Genomic DNA, 16979 nt, shown 5'->3' with positions numbered 1-16979 from the left:
CACAAGCATCTGAAATGACTGTCAAGACAATAAAGGAGGAATCATATATAGCTTCAGGAAGCCAATTATAACATCCCGACTCCCAGGTATAATATTTAATTAATTTATATTCATCCTGACATGGCAACTTGATGAGTTGGAGGCCCCGACTCTCCGAGTAGAAATTGAGATGGCCGCAAGATTTTTAGAGTCTACTCGACGAGTTAGGAGGACCCGACTCGACGAGTAGGAGCTGAGTGTGAAAACCCTAATTTCCAGGGGTTTCACCCAATTTAAAGGACCTTACCCCGCCTCCCTCATCACCTTAACACCCTAAGAGAAACCCTATTCGAGCTATTATCATCTGTGTGAGAGAGAGGCTAAGAGTGTGTGTTTTAGTGCAATCTTGGAAGGAGCTTGAGGAGCAAAAGGCTTGGAATGAGAAGGAGTCCTTGGATCCAGCATTCTTTCAGTGTTAGCTGCCATTTGGAGGTAAAAAACTATTACCTTGACCACTTGATTGATTGATCTCTCCATTAGAGAGTTTATGGCCATTTCCATCTTCTCTTTGAGTCCTTTAGTTGTTTCAGCATGCCTTGAAGACAAGACTTGATATCTGGACAGTATGAGGTCCCTTAGGCCAAAAAATTCAAGATTTATCAAGATTTCGCCAACTTTCATGCCTTAAACTCTTTATTGAGCTTGGTTTGGCAAACCTAGCCCTAGATGTCATGCATGGATGTAAAGCTTGTAGCTTTACATGTTATTTCAGCCTTAGGAGGCTAGATGTAGAGTTTGGGACCTAAGCCATGCTTAAAGATGTCTGAATGAGAGAATAGTTGAAGGGACTCAACGAGTTGGTGAGCCAACTCGAGGAGTAGGTTAGGGTTTTCCCCGATAATCTGGACGCGTTACGAACTCGGCGAGTTGGTAAGACAACTCGGCAAGTTGAGTTGGATTTTCCCGATTTTTCAGAAAAAACGAAAGGAATCGACGAGTGTGACAACCCGAAATTTCTATCTTGTACAAAGCCCTACATCTCAATCAAATTCCAACTTGCTTCTGCTAACTTTTAGCACTGTATAGAATCTGTTGGAGCTTACTGAGCTTAGTACATCAAGGGATCAAATACTAGAATGGGTCAAATAGAGTTACAAACCACCAAACATGCTTTAAACCCTCCAATGAGGAGTTTACGGCCATGAGACATGGGTTTACGGCCATAAACTCATGGTGGCCGTAAACTCCATGGCTATATATGAAATACTTGGCCATTTTCATTCATTATCACACTTTCAAGCCTAGAACTTGGTTTTGCTCTCAAGTATCATCAAGAACTTTCATTCCAATCTTCAATCTAGTTAGTAATCTTTCCACTTCCAACTTGATATCCTTCCATATCTAGTGAATACACATGATTTCATCCAGGAAATCTCTTCTTTTGGTTAGATCTTCAAGTGTTCTTCATTTCACCAAGAACACACACTAGTGCTCTTGGACTTTAATCACCCTTACAAGCTTCTATATTGTAAGTACTCTTACCTTAGCTTGTTTTAATGCTTGAATCACTTAGTTTACCCCTTGAAATCATTAAAAACTCAAGAACACATGGTGTTTACGGCCAAGGCAATCTCCTTGGGTCGTAAACACTCATAAGTGGTGCATTTGTGCCACCACTCCTTCCTAAGGCTTAGAACTTGGTATAGAACGCTTCAAACTTGAGCTAAGGACCTTAAACATCAAAATGGTAGAAGCCACAATGATTTTATGGCCGTAAACTCACTAGGGCCGCAAACCCTAGGCAGTAAACTCATGGAGAGTTTACTCTTGGACCGCAAACTCCCAAGCAAGACCCTATAACCCTAAGATGCAACCCTATGATCTTCTAACACTTGAATCAAAGTGTTTTCCATGTTCTAGGGTGTCTATACTTGCTTAATTAGTTGTCTAATAACTAATTAGATACAGATATGTGTCATTATATGTTAACTAGGATCTGTCTGTGTGCTCAAGCCTTCACTTGACACCTAGCATCCAATACCACTTGTTTATTCAATCTACTCACTATAGGGGAGTTCATACCCCTTAATCAACCTTTTAAATGTTTTTAAATGCTTTTATGGGGGGGGGGGGAATACAAGTTGAATCATTATAGTTACAATATCAAACACATGTGATTTATAACTATCAAACAAATGGATTTTGCTATACTTTTAACTGTTTTATCAAACAAACCATTTCAACCTACTTATCAAACTCTTTTACACGTTAAACTCTTTATCAAAACTTATTTCTATATGCCAAACTGCTTTTAACTCGTTCTATAAAATGACATCAAGTCATCATTATTTATTTAAACTTTTCAAAAGGTTTTCCAAAACTTATTTTAAACTTATGTATATTGTCAAAACCATGTCTAATGCATATATAGTTATATAAGTCAGGTTTGAAGGACTTAGAACTGATAACTCACTTTATTTCCTGTTCCTCGTTTGGTTGTGGACTTAGAGTACCTTGTTGTTTGTCCGAGTGTCGTTTGATCCTTAGTTATATATTATGTATATATGTGTAAGACATAAAAGCTTTTTTCTCATTTCAATACATTCAGTTATGCAAATAATTCTACTAGTAAACTATAACAGGTATAGTTTAGGATGATACTACTCATTACTTCTAGTGCAATGAAACATACAAAGAGTCAGTTCATACAGGAGTCAATACATACTATTATGAGAAACTAAGAGAATTCTATAACGAGAAACTAAGAGAATACTATAACGAGAAACCAAGAGAATACTATAACGAGAAACAAAACATACAATATACTACACTATACGAGAGAACATACAATACTCTAGTACATACAATTCATACACACTATATACTATACAAAAGAACATACTATGATGAAAGTCAGAAAGAACATACACAACACTAATACATACAATACATACTAAGATGCTATAACATGGAACAACTACAGGATCTAATTATACCAATGAATCACTAACTTGTTGTTCTAAACAAAAGGTGATAGTTAAATTGCGTATACATGATCATATAACTTTAATATGGATGTACACGATGCAACTACCGGTTTGCCGAGTCGCGTTTGGTTCCCAGAATCTTTTGACAGGGAGAGCATATAGTATGGGATCTAGCCATAACATTATACCTTAATAGCCAATTTAAGGCAATCAGTACAGCATTAGTTATTATAACACAATACTACAGTACTTAAATATTTTCCCCATTACATCTACTTTGTGATCATTTCATGTAAACGGTAATGTAAAAGCTATATTTTATTAATAATAGACACATTTGGGAGAAATACTCACTTTTACGATGGATAAACATACAACACATTTGATGCCTTGGTAGAAGGCTACTTTTAGTAGAAAATATAGGATTTTCTAAGAGATATAAACATTTACTACAAACATTTACAAACTTATATATTCAAACGCTTACAAACATTTTCATACAAACAATGACACTAAAATACTTATGAACTCACCAACTTGAAAGCTGATAAACTCTTTCAAAATAACTTGTATTCTCAGGTCATCAGTAGACAGGTACCGATATCAGGTTTTGAGAAGATGAAGCTCGTTCAAGATTTATCTCTTATTTTGATTTACATTTTTGTATCTTATAAATTATACAGAATACTCTTGTATTAAAATACATTATTTAATGCAATGGATGATGTTGTTTGCTTCTTTGCTATTATTCTGTGTTGTGATACTGTACATGACGTCCTCCACCCCAGAACATTTCCGCCGTTCCGGTTTTGGGGTGTGACAGATTGGTATCAGAGCATTGTTTATAGTGAATTAAGTATATCAACCCATAAAAGATATACTAACTATAAACACAATGGGATTAAAATACTCTGACCAAGAGTTTATACTTTTAAATAATAAAATATTTAACTAAGTATACAAACCTGCGTTCATACTAAAATCAGTGTCACTAGGACAGAAGAAAAGTATTACGATTGTTGAATATCACAAGTAGGCTCGGGGTTGTATGGTCAGTTCTGGGAGTGGCATAGCCTGATCAACTATGTTGGTCCGAGAAGTGATTAGCATATGCCCTAGAATGGTTGTGATGTGGCAACAAGTCTAAAAACTTACCAACACTACTACAATGATAACATTTGAACAGAACATAAACCTAAAATACTATAGGAGTATTTTGTGTTACTATAATTTTTATCTGAGAACTAAAAAGGTCTTTATTAGTATGTCAATAGTTGCTAAGTGGATACGCTAAGGTTATATGTAGCTAAGATGTCATAGACTGGGAATCTGTGATCTTTGCTTTACTCCCTGTTCCTCGTTTGGTTGTGGGTTTAGAGTTAGGGTCACTTATTCGAAGGTCTATCCTGTTTTGATTACATATAACGGGTATGCACTATAAAAGTATTGAAGTAGCTAATAAAGATCATCTTATAATTATCTAATTAGTACGTCTACTAATTATTTCTTTATCCCCATTCTCGCGTAGATAACATGGCTAGATTCCATCCTCACGGCGACCCGTACTTCCCTAACCAAGGCAATGTTGGATGGCTTGAAGAAGAGCCAGAAGATGACCATCCAATCCCTTTGGATGATCACCATGGTGAAGGCTTTTCTGATGCTTCTGACTCCGAGCCTGAAGTCAATAACATACCCCCGGTGGCTCCTATTCCAAATCCTAACCCTCGTTCGGCTTTTCAAGGCCCGACACCTCCTTAGGTGGAAAGCTTGAAAACATGGAGCCAAGAGCAGGATCAACCTATGCCATTTAATGGAGACCAAAGCTTTTACGAACTGAGCGAAGGAAGCTCAGAAGACAGGGTCTTGCCAATCTTAGTCCGCAGGGTTGCCCGAAATGAATTCCAGGGCAGGACAGCTCTCCATCGCATCACGGAGGTTGATACCAATGCAAGAACGCATACCATCCGTACCATTCATCTTGAAGATGCTCGTGAGAGGTCTAGGAGAGACCATGAGTCCTTGCTACAAGCACTTGCTGAAACTCGAGCCGAAGTCATAGAGCTCCGAGTACGCCAGAGGGTGTACGAAAGACACTTGCTTGATATAGAGCAGCAGCTGGCTGAACTAAGGGTTCACCCAAGGCATAACCGAACCAGACGGCTGAAACGTCCGGAGGCTTGTGCGTGACTTCATCCCTGTAGTATCATCACATAGTATATAATTGAAACATAACATCATCATCATCAAACATGTAATATAACAACATAAATAGTCTACATCGAGTATTGTGTTTAAATATTACATGCCAAAATAATGTAAGTATGATGAAACAAAATATAACAACACATCCCTTAGTTTTTTCAGCTCACATTGCTTCAATGGTTTCCTGAGAATACAAGTTAATTTAGAAAGGTCAACATAAAAATGTTGGTGAGTTCAGAAGCATGTTTGAGAAAATGATTTGTACAACTTTGTAATCACAAGAAAATCCTGTATTTTCTTAAAATGGTTTAGTATGTTTGTGTCCGATCTTGTGTTAATGCATGTGTGTTTTTGTTTAATAGAATGCCAAGAGTAAATGAAGAGAATGTAAAGAGAATGCCCCCAGACAACCCTATGTTGCCTGTAAAAGAGAATGTTGGTATATCAACCCCCGAGATTGAGTACCGGTGTGAGTATGTTCCCGACTAATCCATAGAGAAAAGAGAATGGTCTCCCGTAAATTTCATAATATTAATTCCTCTAAGTGAGTCGTTATAACCATACTAGATAATGACAAGTTCGCCTGTCTTGGCGTTTATGAACGCCGGCGGAAAATAGAATATAGTTTTTGTCACTGTAGACTGGTGTAGTCTAACTGTAGTGAACAACTCAGGTGTGTGGTGTCATCCCCGTATAGATCTATACACAAACCCCCGCTCCACCAAGAGACTCTAGTTATAACTACAGGCTACGATCGTACACTCAATAGGTGTCAATCGACACGTCTTACTAGATCCTTGATCGAATTTACGCGAAGAGAAACATATAAAACTCATTCCAGGCCCAATGAACCATGTAAGCGAACAACTAAGGCTCACTAAACATGTAAGTCATTTTCAGGCCCGAAAGGAATGAGATTATATAACATGGGCCCAAAATATATGTAAAAGGACATATAAGGCCCATTTCACGTGTAAGGTATTTACAAACCCAAATAGCACGCAAATAGTATCCAAGGCTCGTCGAGCATGTTAATGGGTCAATGAGGCCCAATAAACATATAAAGTATTCAGGACCTATCAAGCATATAAATGGGCCACTAAGGCCCAATAACCTGAGAATGGTAAAAATTAGTCTGTTTGTTATTATTTTGCTAGTATTAGCTCAATTATTAACTAAAATAGCATAAAAGGTCCACGTTTTGTAAAAATGACATTCTTGGCCCATTAAGCCAAAAATTTACAATGAAGGCCCAATTTTAGTAAAAATAACATTTTAGGCCCCTTTTTGGACAAAACTTGTATTTAAGGCTAGTTTTTGTAAAAATAACATTTTTAACCCACTTTTGTCAAAAATATCATTTTTAGCTTGATTTTTGTGAAAATACACATCTTCGACCCATTATAGAAAATTTCATATTTTTGACCCAAATTTTCATAATTTCACAACTTCGACCCTTTTTATCAAAAATTTACATTTTTGACACAATTTTCTTGAAAATGACAATTAAGCCCACAAAAGATCAAAAATTACAATTTTAGGGCCCAAAACCGTGAGAAGCCCAAATAAGGCCCATTTATGAAAATATTTACATTTTTGGTCCCTATAAGGTCTCAAATGTCGAGATTAGCCATGTTTAGCAAAAATTTCCTTTTAAACCCCTTACTAGCCGTGAGTTACATAAATAACCCAACTTTATCATTTTGTCGATTTTAGCCTCTTTCATGAAGTTTTTCTTTGATCCAAGTAACCTAAATGTATTTTAAACCTTTTTCTTGTAAGGTAAGTTGAAATAAGTGTTATGTTATCCCAATATCATCATCTTTTAGTATATCTTTTAGTTCATGAAGTTTACAACACATAAACACATATGTAACTAAAGAAAACACACAAAATTATGCATACACACATAGATCTATACAAAAAAACTTGTATTCTTCCCCAAAACAAAGTAAAAATAAAAAATGAGGAGATCTCGGCCCTAGATGTGTTCTTGAGGAGATTTTCGAGTTCTAAGATGTTATAAGAGCATAGATCATGAAACGTTGTGGGTTAAGAAGAAATTTTTGGTGTAAACTTAAAGTTAAAACTATGGAGTCTTACCAAGAGTGATGAGCTTTGATGAAGAGTTCCTTATGTGCCCCTTAAAATCCCCGGCAACGGTGCCAAAAACTTGATGTGTGTAAAACACACTAGTTTTAATCCTATTACATCAAACACCAATTAAACACACGAAAGGCAGTGAACCTATCGATTAATAGTATCGTTCAAGAAAGTAGGGTATCGAACACAGGGAACGGTAACAATCAAATTAAATACTAGTATTATCTAATTAAAAACAATTAATAAAAGAGGAGGGTTTTCTCTAGTTTTGCAAGACTAGAAACTTAAACACTCAATTAACTTTCAAACAAAGACAACTAACAACTAAGAAGAACAAGAAAGGACAACGAGATTCAATGATAAAAGAGACTTCTGTTCAGATTTGATTCACTTATTCCTATGGTTGATTTCGTGGCAAGTGCAATGGATCAATATGTCAATGATTACCGATTCCTAATGTGATTGGGTTCATGTTCATTATTACCAATCCTTTAGTAGACAAGTTAATTCAAACAATGGCCAGTTGATTAAACTAACAAGTTTCCTAGTGTTTAGTTCGTATCAAGTAAAACTTGTAATAATAGCTAATCAAATTTGTTCAATTCAATCAACTCATATATGGTTGTTTGTCATACATGCTCACACATTGATTTACATATTTCCTAGTTAACCCTAGTTTCATATTCATTATTCCTAGGCATACAATCTTGTATTCACAAAACTATATGAATCAAGTAATCAAGAAGATGTTCATGCAACTTAATAACTCACTTATTAACAGAAAATATTTATCATCAATACATGAGGATCTTTAACAAGCTTAGCAAGATGAATAACCAAATTAATATTAATCCAAACACTCAATCAAACCATGTTCATAAGTTCATCTCATCCAAACAGAAGTAAAAAGCTTTTAGCTCATATCTAAAGCAAGTAATAACCTAAAATCAAAATATAATGATTCAAACATGGTTCAAAACAAAGATTAAGAAAAAAAGAATGATTATTTGCCTTTGATTCCCTTCTAAATTGTTTCTTATGTTGAATTCTCGAAATCTGAAGCTTCAAGAACCCTTCTGGTCTTCAATAATCGCAGCTAGCGTCCAACAAAAGTTAGGGTTCGAACGAGAAGCGTTTCTATATATAAATTCGGAAAACAGGGCCAACTCGACGAGTTTTTAAGAATTTCTGGGGGAGAATTGAAACGCCCCGATTCTCAGGTATGAATTTAAATAAGGAATTTCTTTAGTTTTAAGTCCTACTCGACGAGTTAAGGCTGCACTACTCGTCGAGTAGCAGCAAGGTGGGATCGCGAATTTAGTGATCTACTCGCCGAGTCCACAAAGGGACTCGACGAGTAGGAGCTGGCAGATGAAACCCTAAATTTCGGGGCATTTCACCCTATTTAAAGGATCATTGCCCACCCTCTGGCCTCCCGTACACTACCTCTTGTCCCTCTAAAGTCCCAATCGTGTGTGTGAGCTCATCTTGTGCATTTTTAAGCTTGAAGGAGAAATTCTTGGAGAGAAAAGAGCATGGAGGCCAAGCATTCAGAAGCAAGGAGCTTGGAGGACTGAAGATCATCTGTGGTTAGCAGCTTCTAGAAGGTAGTGGAGTTCATGTTGGTGATCCGGGAGCTGAAGCTTTCTAGTTTTCTGACGTCAGTTGCGAGGTGAGTTAACCTCACTATACTAAGGGGTCTAAGGCACCAAGGCCGGCCCATTGGATTTGATATCCTAGTACTTATTGATATGTTATGTTGAGTTAGTAATGTATGCCAGTTGATATGCTAGTCGGGTAGGTCGGTAGGACTGCCTGTGATACTGATTGATTACCTGTATGTGTATTTATTTGTTACATGTTGACATGTAATGTGGGGTGGGTTGAGGTTGTACTGCTTCGAGTGGTAGCCAACAAACCCGAGAGTATTCCAGATATGAGCTGAGGGCCCGGTAGGCATTCCAGACTCATACTGAGGACTCGGGAGTGTTGGTGCATGTAAATGCTCCACAAATAATGAGTGATAGTTAGGTTATATTTTCCCTGTATTGTATTTTTGGTGTAAATACTCTCCCTCCTATATAAAGGGAGAGTTGGTCATTTATTTCCTAAGTAAGCTAGCTCATTTCTTTTGTAAGTTAGTGATTACTTTTCTACCATGTAATCCTAGAGATAGAAAGTGGTGGGTTCTCCCCCCCCCCCCCCCCCCCCCCGGGGAGAGTTTCTCTCCCACCATGTTATTCATGCAATATTATGAATATTCTCTCTTTGTTCTTGGTCTCTTTTCTTATGAACTCATAATATGTTCTTCGTGTTCATACTTCCAAAAAACACGATTAATCTCGAGATATCTTTCTTCCGCATTCACCATTCGTTATAAAAATGGATCTCTACAGGGAGCATTCCAGATACGAGCTGAGGGCCCGGTAGGCATTCCAGACTCGTACTGAGGGCTCGATGGCATTCCAGATACGAGCTGAGGGCCCGGTAGGTATTCCAGACTCGTACTAAGGGCCTAGGGGTAGTCCAGCTTGTAAAGTTGTGGACCCAGTGCATGTTGTTCTGTTTTGATTGATATGATATGTTAATGTTGATATTGCTATGTGGAATGTATGTGTATCGGTATTTTTGGGGGTAACTCACTAAGCTTTCGGGCTTACAGTTTCAGTTTATTGTTTCAGGTACATCAGGGGATCGAGGCAAGGCCAAGGTGTGATCGTACAACTCCTCCTATTGTGTTTATGTTTTTGGGAAAAACTCTGATAATCAATATTTTGAATACAAAGTTGTAATGTTTGACGAACTTGATATGTTTTAAAATGTTTAAATTGGTTTGAAATTTTGGATGTTACACTGGAAGCGGGAGTGGATGAGCTAAAACAGGAAAGAAGAAAAAGAATGCTTGAAGATTGTTGACCACATCGTGGTAACCAAATTTTGGCAACTACAAAATCCCGATCATTAAGTCGAATGGGGAGGATCCAACCGGTTTTTCTAAGGAGAATTTCGACTAAAAACCTCTGGAAATTCAAAAGAAAATCGAGAAGCAATTGGAGCTAAAGAATTGAAGAAGAATTAGAAGATTTTCACATAGATCATGTAACGACCCGAATTTTTTTCAAAGAAAATTTTCATTTTTAATTACCCATCCACATTTCCAGAAATCCAGAATCTCCAAACAATTGTTTCAAATCCATATTCATTACAACTTTATTTTCAAATATCAGAGTGTCCCATAAAGTAATCTGAGAGAGAGTACACGTCAAGCCATCAAGCTTTGCCCTTTCCCTTGGACTCAGATGAACCTGAAACAAAATCCACAAACTGTAAGCAAATGCTTAGTGAGTCCCCCAGAGCATATCCCACACACAAACCACAAACGCATATCGAATTACCCGTACACTACATATATCACATAAGTCATGCATTCAACAATTAAGGCAGCCCTAGAAAGCCTCCCGGGTCTTATACCAAATGCCACGGGAACCCCCACATGGTCTTTGTCTACCATGGGAACCCCCACATGGTCTTCCTGCCTTGGGAACCCCCACAAGGTCTTCCTGCCTTGGAAACCCCCACAAGGTCTTCCTACCAAACAAACATAATGCAAACTATACAAGAAAATATTTTAGGATGCCATGGAAACCCTCCAATATCCTATAACAAAAGCCACGAGAACCCCCACGTGGTCTTCCAAGCAATTAACATACTATCATATCGCACATACAATCAATAACTGTATCTCATAAAATGGGTCGGCCTTGGTGCCTTAGACCCATTGATATGGTGAGCAGACTCACCTCTCACAGGCTGAACCGGCAAACTGTAGTCAAATATATCCTACGCTGCTCCTCCCAAACTGCCTATAATCAATGCGTAAATGACTCAACATAACCCCATAAATACCCCCAGGGTCAACCCTGGTCAAATTCAGATCTATACTCAAGGTCAACAGTCCATATTGATCTTGACTCGAAGAGTACAATCAGTCACTTGTCAGGTCCACTACGTCACTCACCGACTCACTGAGTCACCCGAGGGACTCTTCGAGTTCCTTGATGTTCACGGCCGTAAAGCACCAACCGTACACCCCTGACCGTGGACCCTTGGCCGTAAACCCTTGGTCGTGAACCCTCTCGACTCGCCGAGTCACCAGAGGGGATCGACAAGTTCTCACGTAATCGGTTCTTTCCAGTGGGATTTAAGGTTTCAAACTTCAAATCCATACTCTCTTAGTGAGATATCACGTAAAGTTGCAAACTTTACATGCATGCATAGCCTCACATGGCCATAACACTAAAACTAACATTCAAACAAGGTTCTTATGCATGGAGAGAGAATAACCTCAATAAAAGATGCAAATTTATGATATATGGGGCCTAAGAAGGTCCAGATCTGGAACCATATCCTTGTGATAGGTTCAGATCTAAGCTTTCTTCCATTTCCTCAAAGTTGGTCACAACTCTCAAATAGAATTTAGGCTTAAGGTAACAGATTCAAACCTCAAATCAATGCCCAAGACAAACTAGATGCTAGATCTAGTGTTTTCCCCTTTATACCTCTTCTTCAAGCTTGGAATCCTCCCCAAAATCTCAAGGATGAGCTCTCAATGGATCTTACTTCACTCACAAGAGGGTGTGTGGCCGTAAACGTTCTTCTATGGTGCTAAGGGAGGCTACTGGGGTGGATAATGACGTTTATAAAGGGGGGAAACCCAAAATTTAGGGTTTTCTTTAAACAGCTCGGAATCGCCGAGTCGACCTTCGACTCGCCAACTCGGTCCCGTTCCACGTTTCCATGCATAAATCCTTTCCAATTCAAACCAGGTGTTACAGATCAATTTGGTTTGCTTATCATACTCTTGTCTAGTCTTTATTACATGACTTTTGTGTGTTTTTCTGCTACCATGAGAGGCTAAAACCTTTTTACATCTGTTTGGAGAAGATGAACCTAATTCTATTGTGTTGATTTTGTTATTTGGATGATATATGTTGATTTTACTTATGTTTGGTAATTAAAACCCTGGCATGTTTTAGTTCTAGTTTACATTGCTTAATATACATATTTTGTGTGATAGTTGATCATTCTAATTGCATGAATTTGTTCCCTAATTGTTTATGATCATTAAATAATTAGAGCTAGGATTAATCACATCTTAGATAAAGTAATTAAATCTAGTAACTTTAACTGTGTTAGAGAGCACCCTTAATTTTAATTTGTGCTTGGTTGCTTAACCTGGTCATAGGAGAGTAACTACTATCATTTGTAGTCCAACTTGTGCTCACTATTAATTTGATGTTTAACTTGTGCATGTGTAACACCCCGACTCCCAGATATAAAAATTAAATTTTATATTCACATGCTTAGACCTACTCGACGAGTTGGATGCCCCAACACGTCGTGTAGAAGCGGATTAGGCAGCGTAATTTAGGAGGTCTACTTGATGAGTTGCAGGACCCCAACTCGACGAGTAGGAGCTAGAAAATGAAACCCCAATTTCCAGGGTTTTACACCCTATTTAAAGGGTCATTAGCCTCCCTCTGCCTCCCTTACCGTCCCCCTTGAGCTCAGAAAACCCTAATCGCATCTACTCTCCATTTTTATGTGTTAAGAAGCTTGGAAGGAGGATTTTTTTGAAGAGAGCTTGAAGTCTAAAGAGCTTGCACTACTAGAAAAACAGCCTTTTACGACGCTCATTGTGCGTCGTAAAAGGCTCAGACGACACGCAAATGCGCGTCAAGGAAGGCCTTGTCATAAAGAGAGACGACGCGCTTTTGCGCGTCGTCTATAGACGACACGCATTTACGATGCTCATTTACGACGCGTAATTACGACGCGCGTTTACGACACGCAATGCGTATCAAGGAGGGCCCTGTCATAAAGGAAGACGACACGCATTCGCGTGTCGTAACCTTACGACGTGCGTGTTAATGACACACAATGCGTATCAATAAAGACCCTGTCAAGAAAGGCCATGTCATAAATGAAGATGACACACATTTTTGCGTATCATAATTTTAAATGTTTAAAAAAAATATTATTTATAGATTTACTAATTTTCAAATTAAATTTGTATTTAATGTCTCATAATAGAAAATAAAATATCATATACAAAAAATACAATCCATAGCATAAAATTTAATGTCATACAAATAATCGTTCCATGGAAAGATAATACAAATCAATAGAAGTTGTAACAAAAATTTACTAACTAATTAGATACAAGAAATAAAAAAAAATATACCCTCATGTAGCACTTGGTTACTGGTACGTAAAATTTATCTAAGTATTTGTCATTTTAGCCTTGAACTCGGCGAGTTGTAGGTCCGACTCGCCGAGTAGGGACGCGGTCCGGGGGTACGTTTAAGTTGGCGACTCGGCGAGTTCATATTCTGGACTTGGCGAGTCACCGCTGTCTGTTGAAACCCTAAAATTCAAGGGTTTGCACCCTATTTAGACACTCATTTCCGCCCCAACCTCGCCCCCATTCACCCTCAGAGCTCCCAAACTCGTGCTACCCTTATTCCTTGTGAGATTAAAGTGTTTTTGTGTGTTCTTGAAGTTTTTGAGGAGAAGGAAGAGTAGATCAAGAAGAGGAGAAGGAGGCCAAGCATTTTTGTGACATCTCAACATTTTCCTTGAGGTATAGTTCGTTTCCCCTCTGTTTTCAAGCTTGTAGTCCCTAATAGCTTCATGAAAGTCCTTTTTGAGCCATTCTTCAAGCTTGTTTGTGCTTGGTGGGTTGTAATAAGTTGTTAGCCTTTAGATCTAGGCCTGATTTAGTCCCTGGAGCTTGGATCTACTGCCTTTATGGAGTCTTATTGCATGAAAGTCCTAGATCTACCCATTTTGGTGAACTTTGAGCCCTAAAACCTTCATTGGTGATTATCTACACGTAAAGTTGGAAACTTTATGTGTAAACCAGGCCCTAGGAACCCAGATCTATGAATGGAATGGACTGGATTCAAGCAAAATTGCATGTATAGTTTTTGCATGAGGCAGACTCGGCGAGTCATTCATTTGACTCGGCGAGTCGGGTCACGAGTCCCCAGGTTGTTCCCCCTTTTTGTGTTGCGAGTTGGAGTGGTGAGTCATAGGGCATGACTCAGTGGGTCGGAAGCCAGACTCACTCATGAAGTCACTCGGCGAGTCAATGCCATGACTTGGCGAGTTCATGGCAATCTTCTTGTCTCAAGAACAACTCGGCGAGTTGTTCATACAACTCGGCGAGTCACAGCTTAGAGTGTTCTTCGGATGAATATGAACTCGACGAGTTGTTCATACAAGTTGGCGAGTAGGATGAAGGACTATTGGCCATGGGTATAGAAGGAAAACTCGTCGAGTCTACGCTTAACTCGACGAGTAGAGACGGACTTATGGTCAGGCTAAGGGAAAGGCACTCGGCGAGTTGGCTAGCCAACTCGGCGAGTCTGGTCAACTGGCAGTTGACTGTGACTTGACTCTTGATTTGTAAGGGTAAATGGTTAATTCACCCTGAAATCGGTTAGCAGTATTTGACTAAGGGTTTTGTGGGAATTATAGCCGGAAGATCTCCGGAGCGGCAGTAGCAGCAGGCAGTCAGTTCCCACGCAGATCGATAGTTACTTTGAGGTGAGTTTCCTTTCAGTAGGAATGGGTCTAAGGCACCAAGACCGGCCCGTATAGACGAGATGTTAGTACTAGAGTGTGGGCCGAGCCCGTATCTCTTGGTTGAGTTGATTATGATATGTGCCAGTATGATAGAGTGGTCTATACTTGTTGTCTGTGTGATACTTGTATATTATGGGTTAGCGGCTGAGTGTGGGCAAGGCCCGTATCTCTCCGAGAGTGGAGTGTGGGCGAGGCCCGTACCTCCCAGATAGTGGAGTGTGGGCAAGGCCCGTATCTCTCGGCTAGCGGAGTGTGGGCAAGGCCCGTATCTTCATGAGTGTGGGCAAGGCCCGTATCTCCTAGCTGTATGTTGTATGCTTGCATGGTATGGGGTATTATGGGGGAACTCACTAAGCTTCGTGCTTACAGTTTTCAGTTTTGGTTTCAGGTACCTCTTCGTCGAAGGGGAAGGAGCTGGCGCGGTAGCGGTACATCACACACACACCTGCTTATATTCCGCATTATGACATCTACCTGGGAGATTGTACTCTGACATTTTGTGATTATGACAATGTTTTCCGACATGCAACATCTTTGTGAAATGAAATGGTTGTTGAATTTCTAAATGTTTTGCTAAGTACATGTTTAAAAAACGAAATTTTTGGCTCGTATTTTTGGGACGTTACACCTCAAATGCTTTTCAAAGTCTAATCTCCATGTCAGCTCTTCAACTCACTTCTCCAGTTTGTCCTTAGCTTCTCTAATGGGTCCAGCATCTCTTGCAGCCTGTGACAACATTCTTAATTCTTTCCTAAGTGACACATTTTTCCTATCTGTTAATTCCCCTGTGCTTGTGTTGAGTAAAAAGTTCAAAAGATGTCCATCCCCAATTGCACACAACCCCTCTTGATGTCAGGATGAAGGCCGGGGTGGTTGTTCCCATTGGCTGGTAGTGATAAGACAAACCAAACTTACCATGTCAAGAGAGGACATGCTCTCCAAGCTGCAAACGGAAAGTACACCCATCTCCAATAGAACAGGGAATGCCCCAAGAAACTTGAAACTTTCTGTACATTCCACAGCTAAATAAACTACTGCACCTTATTACATTTATAATTTTAATGATAATCAAGATAAGAGGGAATTTTTATTTTATTCAACATCCATATATACTTACCCCTTTGTCAACCAAGTCTTTAGCAAGCTTTCTATTGGATGTGGTCTCTTCATCAGATTTTGACAAGAACATAATAGCCTTTCCAAGCCCACTTTTCTTTAATTGCTCTTTTCTATCATATTGATCTAAATGAATTGGGAACTGGAGGATAAGAACAACTAATAACTAGTTATAACAACATAAAAAAGGCATATAATTAATCCTGGTTGATTCTATACCTACCTGAGTTAGGATCTTCTAGAACTCCATGATCTAGAAACTCTAATTGAAGTTGTTTCTTGCATTAAGAATTTAAAAAAGGTAAATGATATAAACAATACTATGTAACAGATATTTGACTTTTGCAAATAAGAGACTTTACTTAGATAGTACTTTAGTTAGAAGTGGCAAATTTTTGAGTTTATTAATAGCTGGTTTTGATTGTCTGTTTAGCTCTGCATCTTCTTCTGCTACAACTTCAAGTTCAACCATCACATTTTCAACAAGTAATGCAATCTTTGCAGCACTTTTCTCGGTCTTCTTCTTCTTCTTCTTACCCATCTTGAACATGTCTAATTCTTATCCACAAGAAGATTTGAAGACTTCTAATCACGGTGAATAATCGGTGGGTTGCAATGATGAAGAAAACTTATGCCTCGTGCCTTGAGAGAATCACAAATAAGACAAACAAATCAAAAGAAATATGGAAAAGATGATAATTAGCATGCTTAATGCTACTTACGAAAATAATAGTTACCTCCTGTTTAAATGATACCATCAAAACTTTGGGATAATTTTTAAGCTGTCTATGCCATCAAAATCTTGCTACATAGCTATTTCTTTTATAACCATATGCCAACATCCTCCATTATTGATCTTACAATGCCCTGGCCCACTTCCTAGAGCAACCGGCCTTCAAAACATCACCTTTTTTCTAACATTCCTGTGAACAAAGATTG

General features: G+C 38.7%; 1 long non-coding RNA gene across 1 annotated transcript; it reads right to left on the bottom strand.

The window, feature by feature from the left end:
* Positions 1-15455: 15455 nt before the first annotated feature.
* LOC128133253 (uncharacterized) lies at positions 15456-16958 on the bottom strand. Its single transcript, XR_008231660.1, has 4 exons — positions 16778-16958; positions 16264-16682; positions 16042-16182; positions 15456-15931 (listed from the first exon to the last, which is right to left on the bottom strand). It is a non-coding gene; the product is annotated as an uncharacterized LOC128133253 (long non-coding RNA).
* Positions 16959-16979: the final 21 nt, after the last annotated feature.

Source organism: Lactuca sativa, chromosome 4, assembly GCF_002870075.4.
Source record: "Lactuca sativa cultivar Salinas chromosome 4, Lsat_Salinas_v11, whole genome shotgun sequence".
NCBI lineage: Eukaryota > Viridiplantae > Streptophyta > Magnoliopsida > Asterales > Asteraceae > Lactuca > Lactuca sativa.
Note: the sequence above shows the minus strand (reverse complement) of the source record. Positions and strands in the feature narration are given on the sequence as shown.